We start from the raw sequence: 19235 nt of genomic DNA on the forward strand, positions 1-19235 counted from the left end.
TAGGGGATGCTACTCAGTACCAGACCCACACACAGGGTCACCTGCTGGGGCAGCGCTGCCTGCCTGGACCAACACCACATCCAGCATCACGTATATCACCATCTCGTGTTAAACAGAGTAGGGGATGGCTTCCTAGAGCACCAGCAAATCTAATGGGCCTGTTGTCACTTTGGCTTCCATGAATAAGGCTAAGGTGGGCAGAGAGTATTTTGACTCTGTCTGGATGTATGTTTGCTGGAATACCCTTTCCAAAATAATAGCGGTAACCTATCTTTTCTTAGATCAACTGGTATGTCTGGAAGAACTAGCAAGCTTCCTGACAGCTGAGTAATACCTGTCTATGTGGGCTGAGAGAAGGGCTGAAGGCTGTCAAGAGCATCGCTGAATTTTAAGTGGTGTGTATCTCCAGCAATGCATTAGAAAAGTGTTTGGGCTATCAGGCTGCATGTACTTAGTGAACATTTGAATCATCTCACTGTGTTTGCTAGGATAACATGGATTTTCATAATGGTATTTATTTTTTTAACAGGAACAGGTTGATTTGCTTTGCGTGTTGTTTTCTGTGTCGGTGATTTTTCAATAGTGTACCTTTACCTTTGACATTGCACTTGGCTGGTTCGTTGTCTGTAGGAGGAGTCTGTTGGGAATTTTACAGACAGTAGTTATTTGGATGAAAGGACAAAATAAAACATCCTTTTGAGCAAATAAGTCCAGGCTGTCTGTGTTTGAAGAGGCAAATAAACAAAGGCAAAGTCACAGAAATAAATGAAAAGTGCAGATGGGGTGTAATTTCAACCAGGAGGTGAATTCAGCACAGTGCAGTTTGGAAGTCTGTGAAGAAGGGATGCTTCTGGATTGGAGAGCTGTCTTTTCTCTGTGTGTCTCAGCAGCAGATGAAAATGTTGGTGATAGGAATCAGACAAGCCATGTTTCCTCAGTTTGCCCAGGTAGCAGCTTTGGCTGTGGGCCTAACTGGCAACCATTAGCATTATCTAGCAGTTGCCTGCTTGTGGTTGGCAAATCTGCCTGCTACATTTATATGGTTGCTGAAAGAAGTGGATGTCGAAGATAAGGAGTTCCTGGGGAATTCAGCTTCCAGCTGAGGACGTGCTGTCAAAGCTGCCTGCCTGTTCATTATGCCCATTAGCAACCGCTGCATTTACATTTCCCTGCTGCTTGCCATAGCCAGGCTTCAGACATCAAAATCTGTCTGCTTGGGCATTAAGTTAAATCTCTTTTCCGGTATCTTTTTAGCTATTTACACTTTCATTTCCATTTCATTAAAGAAACAGTTCAAGTCCTCTGCAGCTGTCATACGCTTTGCCAACGCTTCCACATATAAATCCTTTGTCATCCTTTTCCTTTGGCCCCTGATGGTCTGGCAACCAGTGCTGTGATTATCAGTATCAATTTCCCAGCAGATGTTAACTCTAAGTAGTAAAAAAGAGTAATGAATGCTTAGAGTTACCTATTGGCTTTCTACTTTTCCTAAGAGGGAGGTGTGGTATCCCCTGCTTTTGAGACCCTCCCTTCAGAACCTCCTCCCAGGCTGGGGAGGCCTTGGAGATGTTAAATGCTCTCCAGGCCCTTCTCCTGTGGGCAGAAACGTGTCTAGGAGTCTGCACTGCCGGTTACAGCACACTTTGCTCTTCTGTTCTGCTCATTTGAGCATGGAGGAGTTTCTTTGCTTTAGAATAATATGAGAGAATTATTGGGAGAGCTGGGGTTTGGAGGCAGTACTGGGGTCCAGCTAGGGATCACATTTGTGCTTCTACTGGCAGATCTATGAGAGGAGAAGGTGTTCCTGATGCTTGTGCTGAAAGCAAAGGAAAAGTCTGTTTTGAAGGCAAAGGAAAACCTTCATATTCTCTAGAACTAGACCTTTGAAGGTGCTGCTTGGCTGGGAGGACAGAGTTGTGTATTTGGAAACAGACATATAGCAGAAAAAGTTTTGTCTGCAAAGTCTGATTTTATATCCTTTACAGAGTTGCCTCTCTTGCAACATTGAAGGCATTTTGCAAGGCAGTACAGGTTTTGTAGTGGATTATGTTGAATTTGTAGGTTGTAAATCAGAATTTGCTGCTTGTTTGGTATGTTTTGCCTTTAGCTCGAGTACAGCTGGTGCAGACTGCTTAATAAAAATACAGGGATTACCTTTTGTAATGAAGCAAATAATACATGACTGCAATGCAGTGCCAAAGTCTTTGAATGCTCTGGTGGTTTGCAGCTCAAATATTTATAGTACTAAAGTAAATTATTTGCCAAACTGAGGAAAAAAAAAAAGGTGGTACTTAAAATAAGAAAAGAGAGGCAGAAACTTTGTTCTGTGGTTCGTGCATGCCAAGTGCTCTGTATGCTTAAGCTATTACATAGACTAGTAGCAATATTAAAATAGCGGGTAACACACATGGTTTTCAAGAGTGGTGTCGTGAATCAGGTCTGTTTTTGGCCTATGGGGATTCTGTGATGCCTACTAAAAGCTGACTTAAAGCACTAATAATGTCTCAGTCTACCCATCTACCCATGTACCTGAATGTCAGTATATTTGGAATTATCCAGGGGGTTCAGGAACAGGTATATAGGGCTGAAGAGACAGGCAGGTGCATACACATATACAGATAAACACACCACAATCACAGAAATATTGCTTGTTTCAGAAACAAGGCTAAAATACCCTTGAACATGAATCCAGGTCAAACATGGTGTTGACTATAAAATCTAGCATGATTTGATTGACCTAATGTAGACTTTTCTTTTTGGGAACAACCCAGGAGATGCACTGAAGGCAGAACTTACTTACAAGGATATTAGTGCCCTGAACTGTTTTCAGAATCAGTTTTTGAAAGGTCTTAAGACACGCAGTTGGGTCAATGAATGCTCAAATGCGTAATGGGGGCTGAATTTTGCCTTGAAGGTCAAGGATGTTGTTTTAAGGCTATTTACAAAACAAATATTGTCTGCATTGGTTGCTTTTGAGCTTTTTACTTGAGATAGATAGGTTTAGGAAACAAGCTTTCCTAGAACAGGCTTCACTTAGTTGAAGTGATCTGAAATAAATGCTAATAACACGATTTGTGGCTACCACACTCATCTAGGAAACTAGAGTTCCAACAGCTGGATTAGATTATGTGGTAGCTGTGAACATTTTGGCACTGTAACTCTTTCAGCCCTTGATTTTAGGATTCTAAAATGATTGTGTGCATGTAAGCAAGATCACTAGTGTAAAGTGTTATTTAGCCCCTGGGAGTCTAATTTATCCTTATTTCACTAGTGTTCTTATTGGTTTTTGGGGTTTTTTTGTTTTGTTTTAAGTTCAGCCTTATTTGCACAAGTAATTTTAAGCACAGTAGCATTTTTGCTTCAGTGCCTGATGTAGTCATGGGGCATCTGAATAAGCTGTAGTTTGTGGTTGTACAGTTCTCTGAGGATTTTGTATCTAGTACGTCTTCTCCACACTAAAGAACACAAAGCAGGACTTCTTAAAGTTGCTTACAACCACTCCACCCTGTAAAAGATGAGATACTCAAGAAGAATATACCGGCTGCTTTCAGTGTTGTTTTGCTGCACCTCACCCACAGTTTGTAATTATTCTCATGAATGATTTACTGTTCCCTTTCTATCATGTTACTTTTTCATTGTTGCCTCTTGCAGGCAAAAAGCTTTTAAAGGGTTCTTCAGGGTTTAATGTATTGTTTGTCCTAGATATTGGGCATGACTTATTCAGAAATGTGTAATAAATACGCAGCTCCTCTCCTTTCTGATTGTTTGCACAGTCAACAGATTAATGGATGGCTAGGTGACGGATGAGTTCTCCATTCTAGATTAAGTAAGGGAGGGTATGTGGGTGCAGGTGGGATCTCAAAGGTCATACGTAAATGCTTGTGAGCTCATTCAGTCCATGGCGATGCACCATTTTATACCAGTGGATAATATCCCAGTTTAACTCAAGGACTTTAATTCTGGGATGTCTTTCCTGGTAGCAACTTCGTGCACTTCTCCCTGATTATGTCACATAGATGTGGTACTTCTGTCTTCAAAGATGTATGCTCATAAATGGTTGTTTTTAGTTTGTAGACATCCAGTTCTTTTGATTAGTAGCACCTACTGTGGCTGAAGAAGACTCTTATTTTTTCTGCTCCCTTTTTCTCCTGGTGCACCGAGACAAGGGGTTTTGATAGTTTAGTCTATCTGTTGCGAGGATAACTCTCTGTGCAAGTCTGTGTGCTCTGGAGAATGTTTACTTGCACACAATTGATAAAACTTTTTTTTTGCGTTTCATAGGTAAGAAATTATGAATCTCAGTGCTGCTGCTGCACCCACAGAGACCTGCATGGAACAGCTGAGTCACACAGATGAAGCTTGAAATATCTCCCCTCGCAGATGTGAGGGAGCCCCATCGCTTCCTCTGCAGAGAGTCCTGGGCTGGTGCGTTCTGCGCCCTGCGAAACGTTTGGGTGGGCAGGAGGGAGAGTGACTTGGCCCCTGCACCTTATCCGGCAGCGTGCCAGTTCTGGAGGCATATGCTGTGACGTGTGTGGGCAGATTGCTCACAGCTTACTCCATTCCTGGAGCAGCAGGGAAGCGGGCAAAGTACGGTGGGCTGCCAAGTCACAGTCTGCTCGCTAGATTGCTCGAGAGTCAGCACAAACCTCCTTATCCCCTGCTATAGAGTAAAGTGCTCAGTAATATCTCATCCTAGCAAAGGTCTTAAAGAGGCAGTTCTCCAGCTAACTTCAGGTTGTGGCAGGTTTGCCTGACTTTTTGCCTGTTTACTCCAGGTCTGCAAACAGTGCTGTGTTTGCCACAGCGATTCCAACCTGCGTATTTCTGCTGAGAGATCTTTGGAAGATGTGATTAGTTTTGGGGAGGTTTGTCTCCCTACATCTGTGAACTCTGCACAGGGCCATTGCACAAGAGGCTGTGCAATATTTTCTTGCAAAAATCCTGCTAATGAGAACAAGTGAATCAAAGGAGAGTTATTAGTCACGGGTTTCCCATAGCTGTTTCTTTCAAGGAGCACTGACTAATGGCTTCTTCTCTAACAAACACAAATATCAGATAAAATGAAGTGAAATTCTTAAGCCTTTACTGACCAGCTAAGCTTCAGCCATTTGCTCTGACCACTTTTGAAAGCTTGGCATGCATCGCTTGCATAGGAGAGCTGTGCTGTAGCTGTGAAAAGCCCTGTATATCTTAACTCTCGTCCCATATCTTCCCTATTTCCCATTTACACTTAACTGTGTTTAAACCATTGTAGAGGGTCTGTCAGTTGTGCACAGTCCATGCTAAGGCACCAAGGACAGACAGGATTCTGTTTTTAAATCCTTTTTCGAAAATCTCTTCATAATATGTCCCTGGAAGAAGCTCCTGGTTTGTTTATTTTGATTTGTCCTTTGGCTGTGGCTGGACACCCGGTCATGGGTCAAAATCTCACTGGCCGTGTACCAGCACAGAGCAATTTGCAGCTCCATGTAAGTGACTTCAGTTCATTTTGGCCACATCTCCCCGGCATTTTCCAGAGCCAGTCATCTGCGCTTCAGCTGATCTGAACTCTGGCTCGCCTGGCTGAGCCTGCCAAGAAAAGCATTAGCTAAGCAGAAACAGCTTGTAGCTGAGGGCAAAGGTGAGCATGCATTAAGTATCCACATCTTGACACAGAAAGGATGCAGCTACAATCAAAACAAGGGAAAGGGGACTGGGCAGACAGACAGCCGCCTGAGGTGACCCAGGAGAGCGTGCCACACTGCTTGCTGAGAAAGGCTTCTTTGTCTCCCTGCACTATGCCTGCCTGTTTTGACTGAGGTGCAGAACAAATTCAAGAAACCCACCTATATGGCCTTCATGACATTCTTCTGTTTCTTGGCATTGCTTTGTTGTGCTCAGAAAGGCCTTGAATGTGTCGGACCATTGTGTGTACCTCAGCCCCAGCCAAGCAGGGATATTTGCACAGCTGGCTTTGTGGCTCCCCTCTCCCTGACGTGCAGGATGGGGGATAAAGTGTGTGTCTGCATGCTGGGGCACCTTTCTGACAAGAGAATTCACTGCTGCATCACATCTGGGAGACTGGAGGAAAAGACTGAAGTTCTTCCTCTGTGTCTAGGAAGGAGCAAGGAGCAGAGGTAGAGAGGAGACCTTTAACCATCACCCACCACTTTAGCACTGCCTGGTGTGTCTTTGTAATCCCATGTCATATAGCATGACACTATTCATATTGCTTCCCTGTTCCCCTTTAGATTAAAGCTTGACCACTGTGAGCTGCATTTCCAGACGTTATTTTTCAATACTTTCAATGTGATGGAGCCTCACTCTGGCAGAATCCCTACTGTGTCCATGAGCATCACTTAAAGAGGCAGGACGGAGTTTCTAATCAGTTTTGTGAGAAATAGCCTTTTCAGAGTTCTTGGACTTTCATATTTATTTTGCAGTTATGAAATGGCTGGACTGTGGGCCTTTAAACTATAAGACTGAACATTAGAGATACCAGTTCTGTGTTTTCCTGAACTTTGGTAGCATTCAAAAGATAGGATTTACAACTTGACCTCCATATCCACCAGATGCCTGTTTGGCAAAGTAGTTCTCTGAGTGGCATGTCCTGATTCTGGATTCAGCTCAGGTCTGCTTGGTGGGACTGTTCTGTGGGAAGAAGTAGCTAGTACAATCCTTTAGCAGACCTGACTGCTGTTAGTGAGAGGCAGTTCTAGCAACAGGAAAAGCCTGGAGTGTAATGCTTATTTCTTTTAGTTACCCCTTACTTTGGTGTCTGTCAGGGACAACCTCTGAGCCTATTGGCATGACAGTAACTTGGGTCACTTTCAGAAAGTTGGGACTACATGGGCTCAAAACCTCTCCTTTTGCGTTACAGGGTTGAGATAATCCCCATGTCTGAGCTCTGTTCCTGTGCCTTAATTGAATTTTCCCAATTTCCTATTAACTGTGGAGCTTTAAAAGTTAAACAGCAAGCCTCTTCTCTTCAGACCCTCTTATTTCTTTGTTGCTCTCATGTTCATTCGCATGCCATCTCCCTATGGGTAAAATGAAATGCCTTTTGCAGGTCACTGCTGTGTGTTACGTTTATTTCCTTGGTCTTGCTTTCTCTCAGAGCATGAACCCAGCCAACCAACTTCTTATCAGTTTGACGGGCTGTGACTGTTGTCCTGGTGACCAGTGTAGCTGCACTATCATCATGTACAGAAGGCTGCAAAATAGATGCCTTGACCTGGGGGTGTAGCTGTGCATGTGTGTGAAATGCCAGTAAGTCACTGGGGTACATGAAGGTAAGATGCAAGTCTTGGTCTATGTATGTGAAAGATGAAGCAACAACAAAATGGAGAAGCGTGCAAAGTTAATAGCTATAAAAGAATAAATTAGAACACGTGTAGGAGTTGCAAATGCTCAACTTTTCTTGGCATGTGATCTGTGTACCAGTCATCTAGAGCATTTGTATTTGAGAGCTGCGTGCCCGCCAGCCTGCTGTCTCTTTGCCTTTCTATCTTTTTCTGCCCACTCCCCCATTTCTTCAATTTCTTAGGTTTATGGACAGGAGTAAAGAGTAATGTTAGTAACACTTCTGAGTCACGTTTTCCATCCAGACACAGCATGCCTAATCCACTCACGTACACATTCCTGAACAATGTCGACTCCAATTCAGTAATCACTCACATGAATTAATCAGATTGATTTTGTGGTGCCCTGTCACAGATTATCTCCTAGGTGCTAACGTAAAGTCCTGCTTTGAACAGCATACAATCCAAGCGGAAGACAAGGAACAACAGATGGAAAGAGATGGGTAAGGGAGCACAAAGAAAGAGTGAGACATCATTACTCAGCAAATAGGTAACAGTGTCAGCTCACCAGCTGTCTAACACTTTGGACAGCTTTCACAGGCTCTGCAGCATGTTCTTTGACTGGTTTGCTTAGATATTGTCAGCTTTCAGCCTTCAAAGACAATGTGGGATGGGGTAACCTAGATTAAACCAGATCCTGGCTACTACAGGCTGCATGTTAGTTAAGGGTTAAGAACATATTCAGATATTTTACATTTGAAAGGCAGGTAATGAGCCTGCCAGTTTCTGTGCTGAGTGGGGACAGCTGTAACCTGCTTGTGTGCCCTGTGTTATGTGTGCAGTGGCATGGTGGTGTGGCCATGGCTGCTGTGGGGAGGAAGTGTCTTGTTAATCTCCAACCCAACTAATCTTCCGTGGCTAATTGAGAGTTGAATATGGTTGGTTTACTGTAAAAGCTGGCTTTTCTGAACACTTATTACCAGGCAGAGCTCCATAGACATCAACAGTCCTGCACTAGACCCAAAATCATGGAAAGGTACATCTGGTCTGCTGCTTGTCTTGTTTTGCTTATGTCCTTAGCATTGCCCTTGCCTGTGTTTGCTTATCTGTGACCTCCAGACGCCTTGCAGCAGATAGGATGCTCCTCTAGACCCACCCATTCTGTGCTTACAGCTGTGTATCTCCATACAGCCTGTGTGTGGGGGGGTTTCGGTGGGAAGCATTGGGAGGGGGAGCTGATGCAGCAGATCCATCTCCTGGGGTAGTCTCTACGGCGATGCTTCAGGACAGGCTCTGTTCCAGTGGTGGTCGGTAGGGACAAGGGATATGCTTGTGAACAACATGAGTCAGACCTCGTGCCAGGGCTGGCAGTGAAAGATGTCGCATCTCGCAGCTGCACCATCAGAGCGCTGCTGACTAACGAGGAGAGGCTTGAGGATGTTGTGGGATGGAGCTTCTGTCATGTAAAATTCATGGTGCTAGCAGGCCATCTTAAATAAAACATGACCCTCCCTTAAAAAGACTCTAAGTCTTCATTTTGTGCTTGTAAAGCAAAAACACAAAGAAAGGATGTTTGAAGAATGGGGAAATGAAGGACTGTCTTGGGTGTGCCAGTCTGATGTGACACTGAATCTGCTCTCATAGCAGCTTTACCCTGGAATGACACATTCATGTTGCCCATTAGGAAATGTAGCACTGAGGGGAACATCACTTTGGTTAGAGGAGGAGGGGACTCGTGCTTTCTGATTACCAGAAACAGAGGAGTTGTGTTACCACTGAGACAGCTTCAGCCTCTGGGGTGGCTCCACGAACTTCAGTGACACGACGCATGGTGCTGGTGGGAGATGAAGCAGACCTGGAGCAGCTCTCTTGTAAAGGGACAGCTTTTTGTTTACTTGCCCACCTATGCCTATTGTCCTGCACTCATCAGTACTTCTCTTGTTACTGAGATCAGACTGTTTTCTTTGTGCTGCTCATAATCCTCCTAGATGTTGTGTACACTGAAATTTCTAAGGGACTTGTGAAAGTCCTGTGTACCTTGAGCTAGTAAAGCATGATTATGTGGTCCTTCCTTTATAACATGAGTTCTGCCTCTTATGGGAAACCTGATAAATGAAGAAGCTATTGTTTGCTGTTGTCACAGAAGGCTCTTGAGGTAAATTGGAACCTGGCACTAACAACTAATTGCGTAATTTCAGGAGGGTAACTTAAATGTCTAGAAAGCAGGTTTTGCTACTCACAAGTGCAGTGAATGATTGCTGCCTTCGGTTCTTTTTCAAGGCAGCATTAGTTTGCTATTTTAAAGAATGAAATAGAGAATGTATGTGTCTTAATGATAAATTACATTTTATTTTTGTATGAATTGATCCCAAAAAAACAGTTACAGAAGGTTGAGTGCAGCATCACATGCAATGTGTTGCAGGTGGTAGGTGGCAGAAGTGACCCATATGTGACCCATGTGGATGGAAAAAAAATTGAAAGATTGGGGTATAAAAAGCCATCTTTGTGATGTTTATCCCAAACCACTGGTTTTCCTGTGAGCATTGTTAGCATCCTGTGGCATTGCAGTGTTAGATGATGACAGAGTGACGCTTGGCTGACCCTGCAGTCACCTTGTATCACCCAGGCCATTCCAGCAAGTTTGCACGATATGCCCCATGTTCTGAAAACACCCCTGAGCATCCCTGCAGATGATTCTCACCACGCCTGAAACATCGAGCGGAGTTCCCACGCTGTGCTGCGTTTAAGAGGGCCTGGCCTTTCCCCATTCATTTGGGCTGTTTCTGTTTGCAGGAAGATCTACAGTTGCCTGCCCTGCATGAAGGATGCAGGTTGTGTAGCTTTATCTACAGTGCATACCTAGTGCTCTGTGACAGCACGGCCTTTGCTGGAGAAGGAAACATTATTTATAGTTGGAAGCAGTTCCTGGCCAGAGGCAAAAAAGGTGTCAGCAAGCACCAGGACCTCCCAGCCAGCTCAACCCCTTCCCTTTACCCTGTGCGAGGAGCAGCCTGTCCCCATGCTTTCATCCTCTTGACAGCAAGATCCAGTGTTACTTGCACAATGCAGAAGCCAAGAGCCAGCAGTGTCTCCCAGCCATGCAGAAGCCCTGGTGTGGTGGTGTCCTGGGGAGGTGGGCAAGCAGGGTTCCCGTGCAGGGCTCCCCTCTTGGCAAGATGAGCTGGTGCTGCAAGCAGCTTTTGCTGGAGCTGTTGCCAGATGTGCAACCCAAAAAGGCACGGGACTCATTGGCCATACAACTGACCCTATGCCCTCACAAACTATACGTCTGAATTTTTTCATGTGAGTGAAAAGTCAGAAGACCTGTGAGCCTGGGGACTAATTTCTGACACTTTTTTTAGTGGCTAATTTGTGAAAATTTAGGCTATGGTTTGTCTGTGCTGAAATACATCTATCAACATCCAATCTACTCATTCTGAATTCCTCTTCCTGTTGATGGAGAGAATTAGGCAGTGCTGGTATGCTGCTTGACTGGCCTGTTTTAAATGTCTGCATCCACTTGAGAAGAAGGACACTGCCTGTACCTGTGCCTTTTTTATGGTTAGAAAGGCAGTCTGGATTGTCAACAGAGATGTAGACTTCTTCACACTGGCCATGCAAGGTTAGTAAAAGGATTCACATCCCCAGAACTTGAATCATCTGTTAACTCGCGCACTGGGCAAAGACTCTGGATTCCCCAGACAGGTTAGATGAAAACCAGACTGGTAGAGACCTGGATATAGAGGGTCACCCTTAGGTCCCAGCCATAGGGGCCATCTGCCCATTGAGGTGATCTGCCCTGGCTTGGTTGTCTGATGAATGTCAGTCGGGGTTGTGACCACTAACCTGCTGAATAAAAAGCTGGTACTAGATTTTGTTGCCTTGAGCTGAGTTGTTTGTGCCAAGGAGGTAAGAAAATACACTTGAATCTCTGGGCAAGTTTTCTGTTGCTGAACTTGGCTCTCCTGCTGACTTTTGTCTGGCTGCTGAGATCTTGGGGTTTGCCCTTTCAGGAGTTGTGAAGATTTAAATGCAGTGTTTTCTATTATCCTTCAAACACTGATTCCCCACCTCTCGTAACCTCCTGGCATCTTTTCTGCTCCATATCCTTGTTTCTTGTGACCTGCATCACTGTTTCGCCTTTTCATAGACTCTCTGTGCTCTTGTCTGGTTTGGTTTGCTCCCTGCTGCATGTGCTTTGTTTCATTGACTGCCAGGGCATGTGACCTGCAACGTCTCTTGATTGAGCCTGACTTTGCCTTTTAAAAAGAGACCTGAGATCTCAGTAACCCACCCAAAGAACTAAAAAAACAAACCACCCCAAGCAAGACAGACAGGAAAATATACAGTGGATCTTTCTGTGCTCTAATAAATAGAAGTCAGACAATCACATGGTTTTCTAAAAATAACACCCATAGTGAGTGTTTCGTTAGGAATCATAGCGACCTAGTTTGCATGTTACCCACATGCAAAAAATAAGTTGGTGAGGAAAACTCAGTTGCCTGATTCACCATTTGCATTTGCTGGACCAGATCTGAATTGAGGGGTGGTTAATTAGATCTCACATTCTTCTCTCAGCATCCCTTCTGGGGGTTTCAGGGAAGGCGGATGCTCGCTGGCCGTGCGGGTTGTGCCTGTGTGGTGCGGTCAGTGAGGGTCTGCATGAGCAGAAGTCCTCTTCTGCACGCTCGGTCTGCGGTGTTCGTATCTAGAGAAAGGGCAGAATATCTCTGTGATCAGAGAACCTAAATTAATGTATGTGAATTTAACTTTCTGTCTCCATCTGTGAGACAGATCAAAACATTTTGGTATCGAAGGAAGTCTCCCTTGACTTCCCAGCTCCTGCCCGCCTCAGGGATCCAGTCTGTGCTCCTGTCCCTGTCCCTGTCACCAGCTCTGCAGCATAGCCCTGGGGTGGGAGCTGTGCCTTGGGGTACACGACAGTGTCTTGCACTATCTGCTATCTGCCAGCTCCTTCTCATCCCACGTGGGGAGCTGCTGCTTGGGTGCTGGCCTGGACCTGGACCTGGACCTGCTCGCTGTGGGCAGCTCAGCATTAGTGACAGCAGTGACTGCAGCCATCGAGGGCTGGCATCAAGCTCACATCCCTCACAGTGCTGGACGCCCTTGGGGTCCCCTGAACATCGGTCTGCTGAATATTATTAGTTAATATGAGTGGTTTCTGGGCCTGGCTTATGGAGGGGCCTGCTAGGATCTCAGAGAGATGAGGAATGTGACTGGAGACAAAACAAATCAGTAGCAGAGGCAGGAATAAAAGGACTTGGGAGTCCTTACTCCAGGGCTGACCAGTCTTTCTGTCCTTCTGAGCCACATAGCACCATCATTATATTATTGACTGCCACAGGATGCACTTCCCATGTCTTGGGGAACTGGTAGACAGAGAAGTGTCCTGTGTGGTTCACGTGGCATTGCCTCACCAAGGGCTCCCTAGATTCCTGGGGTGATGGACACACGCTGTGTCTGCAGCTGGGCCCCGTTGCCAGCTCTGCAGACCTCACTGGCTGTTTTCCTCTTGTCATGGTGCGAACCAGCAGCCCTTGTCCCAGCCCAGCCTGACTGCCAGCACCCGGGCCGGAGCTGCCTCCCAGCTGCCGGAGAGCCGCGGGTGGCTCAGGAGCGGCCACCCGGCCACCCCGCCGTGCAGCCGTGTCCTCCATGGCTTCAGCTCCCCTCGGCCTCTCCATGGAGCTGTGGCTGCCTGGCCTGGCCCCATGCTGAGGTGCGGGCTGCAGTCCTTTCCTGACCCTGCAACAAGAGCAGAAGCGGGTCAGGGAGTGTTTTGTATGGATATAGATAGAGCTCTTCTATGACTAACGGATGCCATTCCTTTCCCTTAAGATTATATCCTCTTTTTTTTTTTTACCCCTCATGATAAGCAATACATGGGTTTCTGATTCTCTGAACAGCCTCGGTGCTGGGAAATGCTCTTATTCAGGCAGAGAATCTAGGTCAGCTGTTCATAAGAACAGATCAAGCCTTCACTGAGCGCAGCGGACAGGCCTTCAGCAGCACGGGCTGTTTTCCTGCCTTGTTTTGTTCATAATGAACTCTGAAATTTGACAGACATTTTGTGGACGGCAGCTGTAGCTTCCTGCCAGCAGGTGAGATGCAGGCATTACTAATTCAGTGCATCACAGGAAAAAATAGATAACACGAAATATTAGTTGTGATCTTAAAATACTTTTTTTAACTGAAGATGAGACACTTAGTAATGAAGTTCTGTACTTTTGTTCAAGGGGATCTGATTCGTGAGATATGAGATACGTTTTGAAGATGGAGCTTAAATTTTTTTTCTGATTCCACACCTATAAATAACTGCTCTTACATATGGCATCTCATTATTTAATTGTATATGCAGATTAGATAGTTATTTACATGCTGTCATCAATGACAGCAACTAATAGCACTGGGAGTTATTTCCAGTCGCATATGGCAATGCCAAAGGTTTTAAATATCAGTCAGTACCTGCCATACATACCAATGTCTCTCCCCATCTCTTCCTTTCAAAACATTTTTGAATAAATTAATATCACAAGGTACATCTGCTTCTTCTTGGAACTCATGCCACAGCAGACCTGTTGTGTTATATATTTTATTTAAGACTAGAGTCCAGCTTGCAGGTCCTGATTTCTCTGTGTGTGATGGCCCCCTGAGACTGGGAAGCAAGAGGAAAGAAGATGTAAATGTGCTTTTTCTCTGCTGTATTTACACATGCAAAGGGTGGGGAAGGCAACTACAGACATGAAGGACTTGGGTCCCACTTGTACAGAGTGGGATCCATAGGCATTTTGGTCCAGATGATAGTTTACAGCTCTTCAGCTTTCCCTTTGCATAGACCTAAGTGGTTACCCAAGGTAGGTGAGTAGGAATCAGGGCTGGGGAGTGCCCAGTTCATCTTCTTATCCTCATCAACAAGATCAGTGCAGTTATCTTTTTTCTTGATGTAAAACAGGAGCATGAAAGCTTATATTTTTCTGCTGTTTTACCCATTTTGCCCACCTAAGGTGTATTTAACTGTGAACACTGTGGTAACAGCCAGGGAGACCTCAGTGAACATATAACCATTATTGGACTTGGAATATCTCCATTAAAACCTTGCGCAGAAAATACCATTAAAAACCTATTCATTCAAACAAACAAGCTCCAAAGCAGCTGCCTTAAAATCCAATGATTCTGTGCTGTGTCAAGACCAGCTGTATTAAATTGGTTTACAGTCTGTGCGATTTTCAGACATTATTGATTCCAAGGCATTTGTTGTCATGTAGCCGTGGAGCATACAAACACCACTCCACGCCACTATTTCATGCTCACTAAACAGATGTGCACTGCTAAGAGGCTGAATATTCTCTTTGAAACCAAAGGAGATAGTCGCTTACTTAAATCTTTTGTTGGAATGTGGCCTTAATGCTCTTTTATTAATTGAGTTCCAAGAGTCTCAGCTCTTGACAGCCAGTAAATAACACGTGCGGGAGATCGAAGGTCATGGCAGTACAGATAATGTGCTCATTCAGGATCGGAAAAAATCGTGGTTCCTTTTTTAAAAAAAATGAATTTGCTTGATAATTTAGAATCATCCTTACAAATTACCTAATTTTGTTTCCACATCTTTCTCCTTTGCAGGGAAGAAGTTGCTGTGAGCGATAAACACTGGCAGAGCGGTTGCGAGGAAGGCGGCAGAGGAACGCTGCCAACGTGCTGGCAGTCGCTGCTATGCAGCTCTCTGGAGCGGGGCTGGGGGCTCTGAGTCTTTATATAGTGCTCCTTCTGCTTTGCCAAGGAGTGGGAAGCGACAGAAAGAAGAGATACATCCTGATACTGGCAGCAGATTAATGCCTTAGAAATATTCTGCCCTTTCCTTTACCTTGCCTATATCTAATGCCCCCCTCCACCAAGTTTAAACCCACTTCTTGTTTTGTCAGAATTTCTCTTGTTTTGTCAGTATTTATTTCATTTCTGTAAGACAAGAAGGGGTCAGAAAATGTTGAAGACTCTCAGAGAGCTTCCACATCACGTAGCAGTGATGAATTTTCTCATGCCATGTCTCCTCTAAATGCTTTTCTAGTTGAAAACCAGAAGAAAACACAGTGGTGCAGTGTAAATGTTTTATAACCGTGTATTTGGAAGGCCTGCTTTATTCAGCTTGAACTCATATTGATAAACATTTAATGCTTCTCTTTGTGCTTATGTAGAGTTCGTCCCCAAGGTATTTTTCTGCAATAGTTTCAAAGGATGATTAGCTCTCTCCTAGGACCCTTTTTGGTTCCTCTTTCTGCAGCAAACCCCTTAATGTAGCTAGCTAGCTGCAGTGTTTAGAGACTGCGAAAATCTTTTTAAATGGACCTTTTACAGTGTTACATGGCATCTTCTTGGTTATCCTGAGTGTTATGAGGGCCAGTGGCTAAACCAGCTCACCGCTCACTGTGGGATGTGAATGGAGTTCCTACTCAGACTGTCTAGAAGTGACAACAGGAGATGCTAGGTGCTGAGTGTTTCTGAAAACATGATTTATTTAGGTGTCTATATGAATGCCGATCTTTTTTTTCTCATTTTCTCTGCTAAATAACCTGTGTGCCGTGTCAGAGTATTCAGCAATGAGGATAAGGACCCTGAGTTGTGTTGTAAATACGTCCCATCCCAAATAACTTCTTTGGCAGTGCAGGTGCGTGAGGTGTTCCTGCCTTAGCTTGTACCCAGAGCCATGAATGCTGAGTGAATAAATGGCTGAGTTTTGATCTAAATATGCCCATTTCGCCTCTGAGAGGTCTCCGGCTGTCCTGGAAGCCAATCTGTAGTTATGATTTTCAGCCTCCAGATGGTATCTGGCAGATGTGCCTCTGGAGCCATGTCAGTACGGTGGGGGTGAAACACGGGAGACTGGAAATTACACAATCACCGGCCTCTTGTGGCAGCAGGAAAAGCACGCAAATGGTGCAATGTGGATTTTCAGTCCCAAATCTCTGCATATGCTGCACTGTGGAGGGCTGTTGGTACAGATGTGAGTAGGAAGTTTCCTGCAAAGTTGAACCTAAAGTTTTTACTGCCGGAAAGAATCTGTGTGAAAATGCAGAGAAATCCTATCAATCTAAGCCAAATGAAAAGACTCAAATAAAATAATTCTAGGCTTTTCTGTCCAAATAGTGATGGAATATCCATAATACAATCTTTCAAAAAGAACACCCTTCTATATAAAATCATGCATCATCTTGGAAAGAGGCATGGTGGTGGTTGAGGCAACACATTCTTTACTGCACTGCCAAACAATATCCATAATTTATTCTTTTTAAAAAGCTCTTTCCATGCCAAGGATAGCAAGCAGCTTTTAAGTTGTAGCTTTCCTCTGGCAGACCTGCCCCTGGAGCTTTCCTGGGATAACTCTTCAGATAGGTCTTAGGATTAGAAACCAAGCTGTTGGGTGGCTGCTCTTCCAGGGATGTGATCAACGTGTAGCACTGCAGTGGTTTCTGTGGCAGAAACAATTCCCTCCGCTACCTATATTGTCTATATTGTTTATAAAGAAGTATATATGGTAGGACAACACAGTCAGACTATATCTCTTTTTCACCTTCTGCCCATGCAGGACTCCGGAGGCCCTGGGCAAGCACGGCTTTGGTCAGCCTGCCTTGCTTTAAGTATTTGGAAATTAATGTTTGCTTTGAAATATTTTGTTGCCCCATTTTTGGAGTCTGGTCAAACTGGTTTTTAACTAGTCTGTATCATGTGCTGTGTCCTCTGTCTGGTGGATCAATTTTTCTCCCTCTTCCACTGATGCCGAAGAAAAGCAGAAGGAAGCTGCAGTTACCACAGTATCCTTGGTCCTTGCTGGAGGCCTGCAGGGCAAAATCAGGGAGTGGGAATTCCCAGCTTGACCCAAATTTCTTTACTGAAAGTGAAGACTTTGGGAAGTATTGCTTTAGTCTTCTCTTGCTATGCAGATAGGATATTTTTAATGTAGGGATTTTTAGGGTCACTTTGAACATTCCTCTTGCTAGGCTTTCTGCAGTTCGTATTTAAAATTTTGGGGGTTGTGTGATTTATTTGTCATTATTGTTGTCGCTGTCAAAAGGGAAAACATTTTCCCTAAAACAATGCTTGTTTCACTCTGAAAAACAAACGCCAAAAAAACAGAATAAGGCAAAAATCCCCAGAAATTAGCTAAAAATGTTCCAAAGGAATGGCAAAGTAGGTTACTAATTAAGTGAAAATCGAGGTCAATTTGAAATGGGGTCTTCACAATCAGGAGGAAAACAGAGCAATCACAAATTGTACATCAAGTCCAAATGTGTTTTGTTTCAGTATTCAGGGCAGGGGAAGGGGCAGTATTTAGTTCTTCAGGGAACTTATTCTTAGGACTTCAGTGTGGTTTCTGAAACTGCTGGGACCGTGTAGCCTGTCTGTCAGTCCATCTGTTTGTACCCTCCTAATACTGTTTCTCCTCCAGTTTCAGGCAAATCCAGAGCAGGACAGAAGTCTCAGATTAAGCTTTGCAAAATGTGATGAAAATTAGTGGCTGCGGGGAGAAGAGCTACTCAAGCAAACGTGCTCAGTAAGAGAAAGGAAGAAAGTTCCTTCTTTCCCTTTTGCTCCAGCTGTGGCTGTTGGGCAGCAGCAGCAGCTGCAAATTAGCTCCAAACTCATGGGTCTTCTGCCTGTTTGGGGTAACCCAGATGTTTGGAGGGGGTGCAGTCTGAGGTGGGGAGGCACTGCAGGGAAGCAGCTTCATTTCAGCTGTTACTATGGGAAAGGTAGCTTGTATTAAATATTTGTGCTGCTTTATGTACTCTTGCACATACATGGGTTAGACAGGGAGTAAACAGGGGATTTGGTGAACAACAGAGGCAAGGAAACCATATCTGTGTACCTTCAGGTTGAGCTGCCGGGTGGAGTCTCTGATGTCTAATAAAGGCTGAGTTTGTGCCGTGTTTTGTTCCTCAGCAGGCGCAGTGAGAGTCTCTCATATCTCCTCAGCCAGGTACTTTCATGAAGTGTGTAGGGATGTACTATTTTGTGCAAACCACCCTCTGCCAGTTTGGTTAAAACTAGCTTTAAAATTGGTTAAAACTGACTTAAAACCCACTCAGGTGCCTTAGGGCAGGGGATCAGATGAACACAGAGATGCACGCAACCTGTGGGTGAATTGTCTCATTTCCTTAGAAAATGGGGTTATCCTTGGGAAATAAGGATAAATATATGCTTTCCACAGAATGATAAGCAACTGATTTTGCACAACTAGCAAAGTCATTTCTTGCATGTGGCCATCATGGCAATCCCAACTGCAATGTCAAACCGGAGGGAGAGGCTGTTTTGTTTTGTGGGTTTTTTTGTTTTGTTTTGTTTTGGTTGGATTGGTTGGTTGTTTTTTCTTTCTCCAAAAAGTCTACCGTGATTACAATACAGACTGTCTGTTCATTGATGCGGATGAAGTCAAAGATGCTGCGTGTGGGTAGAGGAACAACATTGCCAGACTACGGGAGAGCTTCACAAAGTGCTTTTGCATGAATTTGTATCCTAGCGAATCACCATGTTTCTGTGCCGTACTCTGAATGTTTTATCAACATAATTAATATTATTTTCTGCCATCTTTAATGCCTGTGATTCAGAGTGATGGAGAGTACTGGTATGTTCTGGAAATAGAGAAGGAGGTAAAAAAAATCCCAGATCCCTCTCTCTCTCTCAATACTGTACATCCAGTCTGCCTGTTAGGACTCAAATGTATTTCATATAACAGATGCTACTGAGCACAAATTTTCCATTGTATGTGCCTGACTGCATTCATGTGGAGTCCCTGCAAAGCAACCAGGGCCATCACTGCTTTGCTGGAATTAGAATATTAATGTAATTGGACTCTTGCAAAGTCACTTCATTTGAAGTGCTAATAGTCTGACTTCATCTGATTAGCATCCAGACCGAACAGCTATTGTTCAAGTCAGGCAC

The 19235-nt window shown here is 44.4% G+C and overlaps 1 protein-coding gene across 5 annotated transcripts in view; it reads left to right on the forward strand.

Moving 5' to 3' along the window:
* The first annotated feature begins 16705 nt into the window (after window positions 1-16705).
* LOC308040536 (exocyst complex component 3-like) overlaps window positions 16706-19235 on the forward strand; it is a 39151-nt gene continuing 36621 nt past the window's right edge. For all 5 annotated transcript variants that reach the window (XR_013922142.1, XR_013922143.1, XM_080344606.1 and 2 more), the window contains exon 1: window positions 16706-17847. The gene's annotated coding sequence lies outside the window, so the exon portion shown is untranslated. The remainder of the gene's footprint in view (window positions 17848-19235) is intronic.

Source organism: Nesoenas mayeri, assembly GCF_963082525.1.
Source record: "Nesoenas mayeri genome assembly, chromosome: 5".
NCBI lineage: Eukaryota > Metazoa > Chordata > Aves > Columbiformes > Columbidae > Nesoenas > Nesoenas mayeri.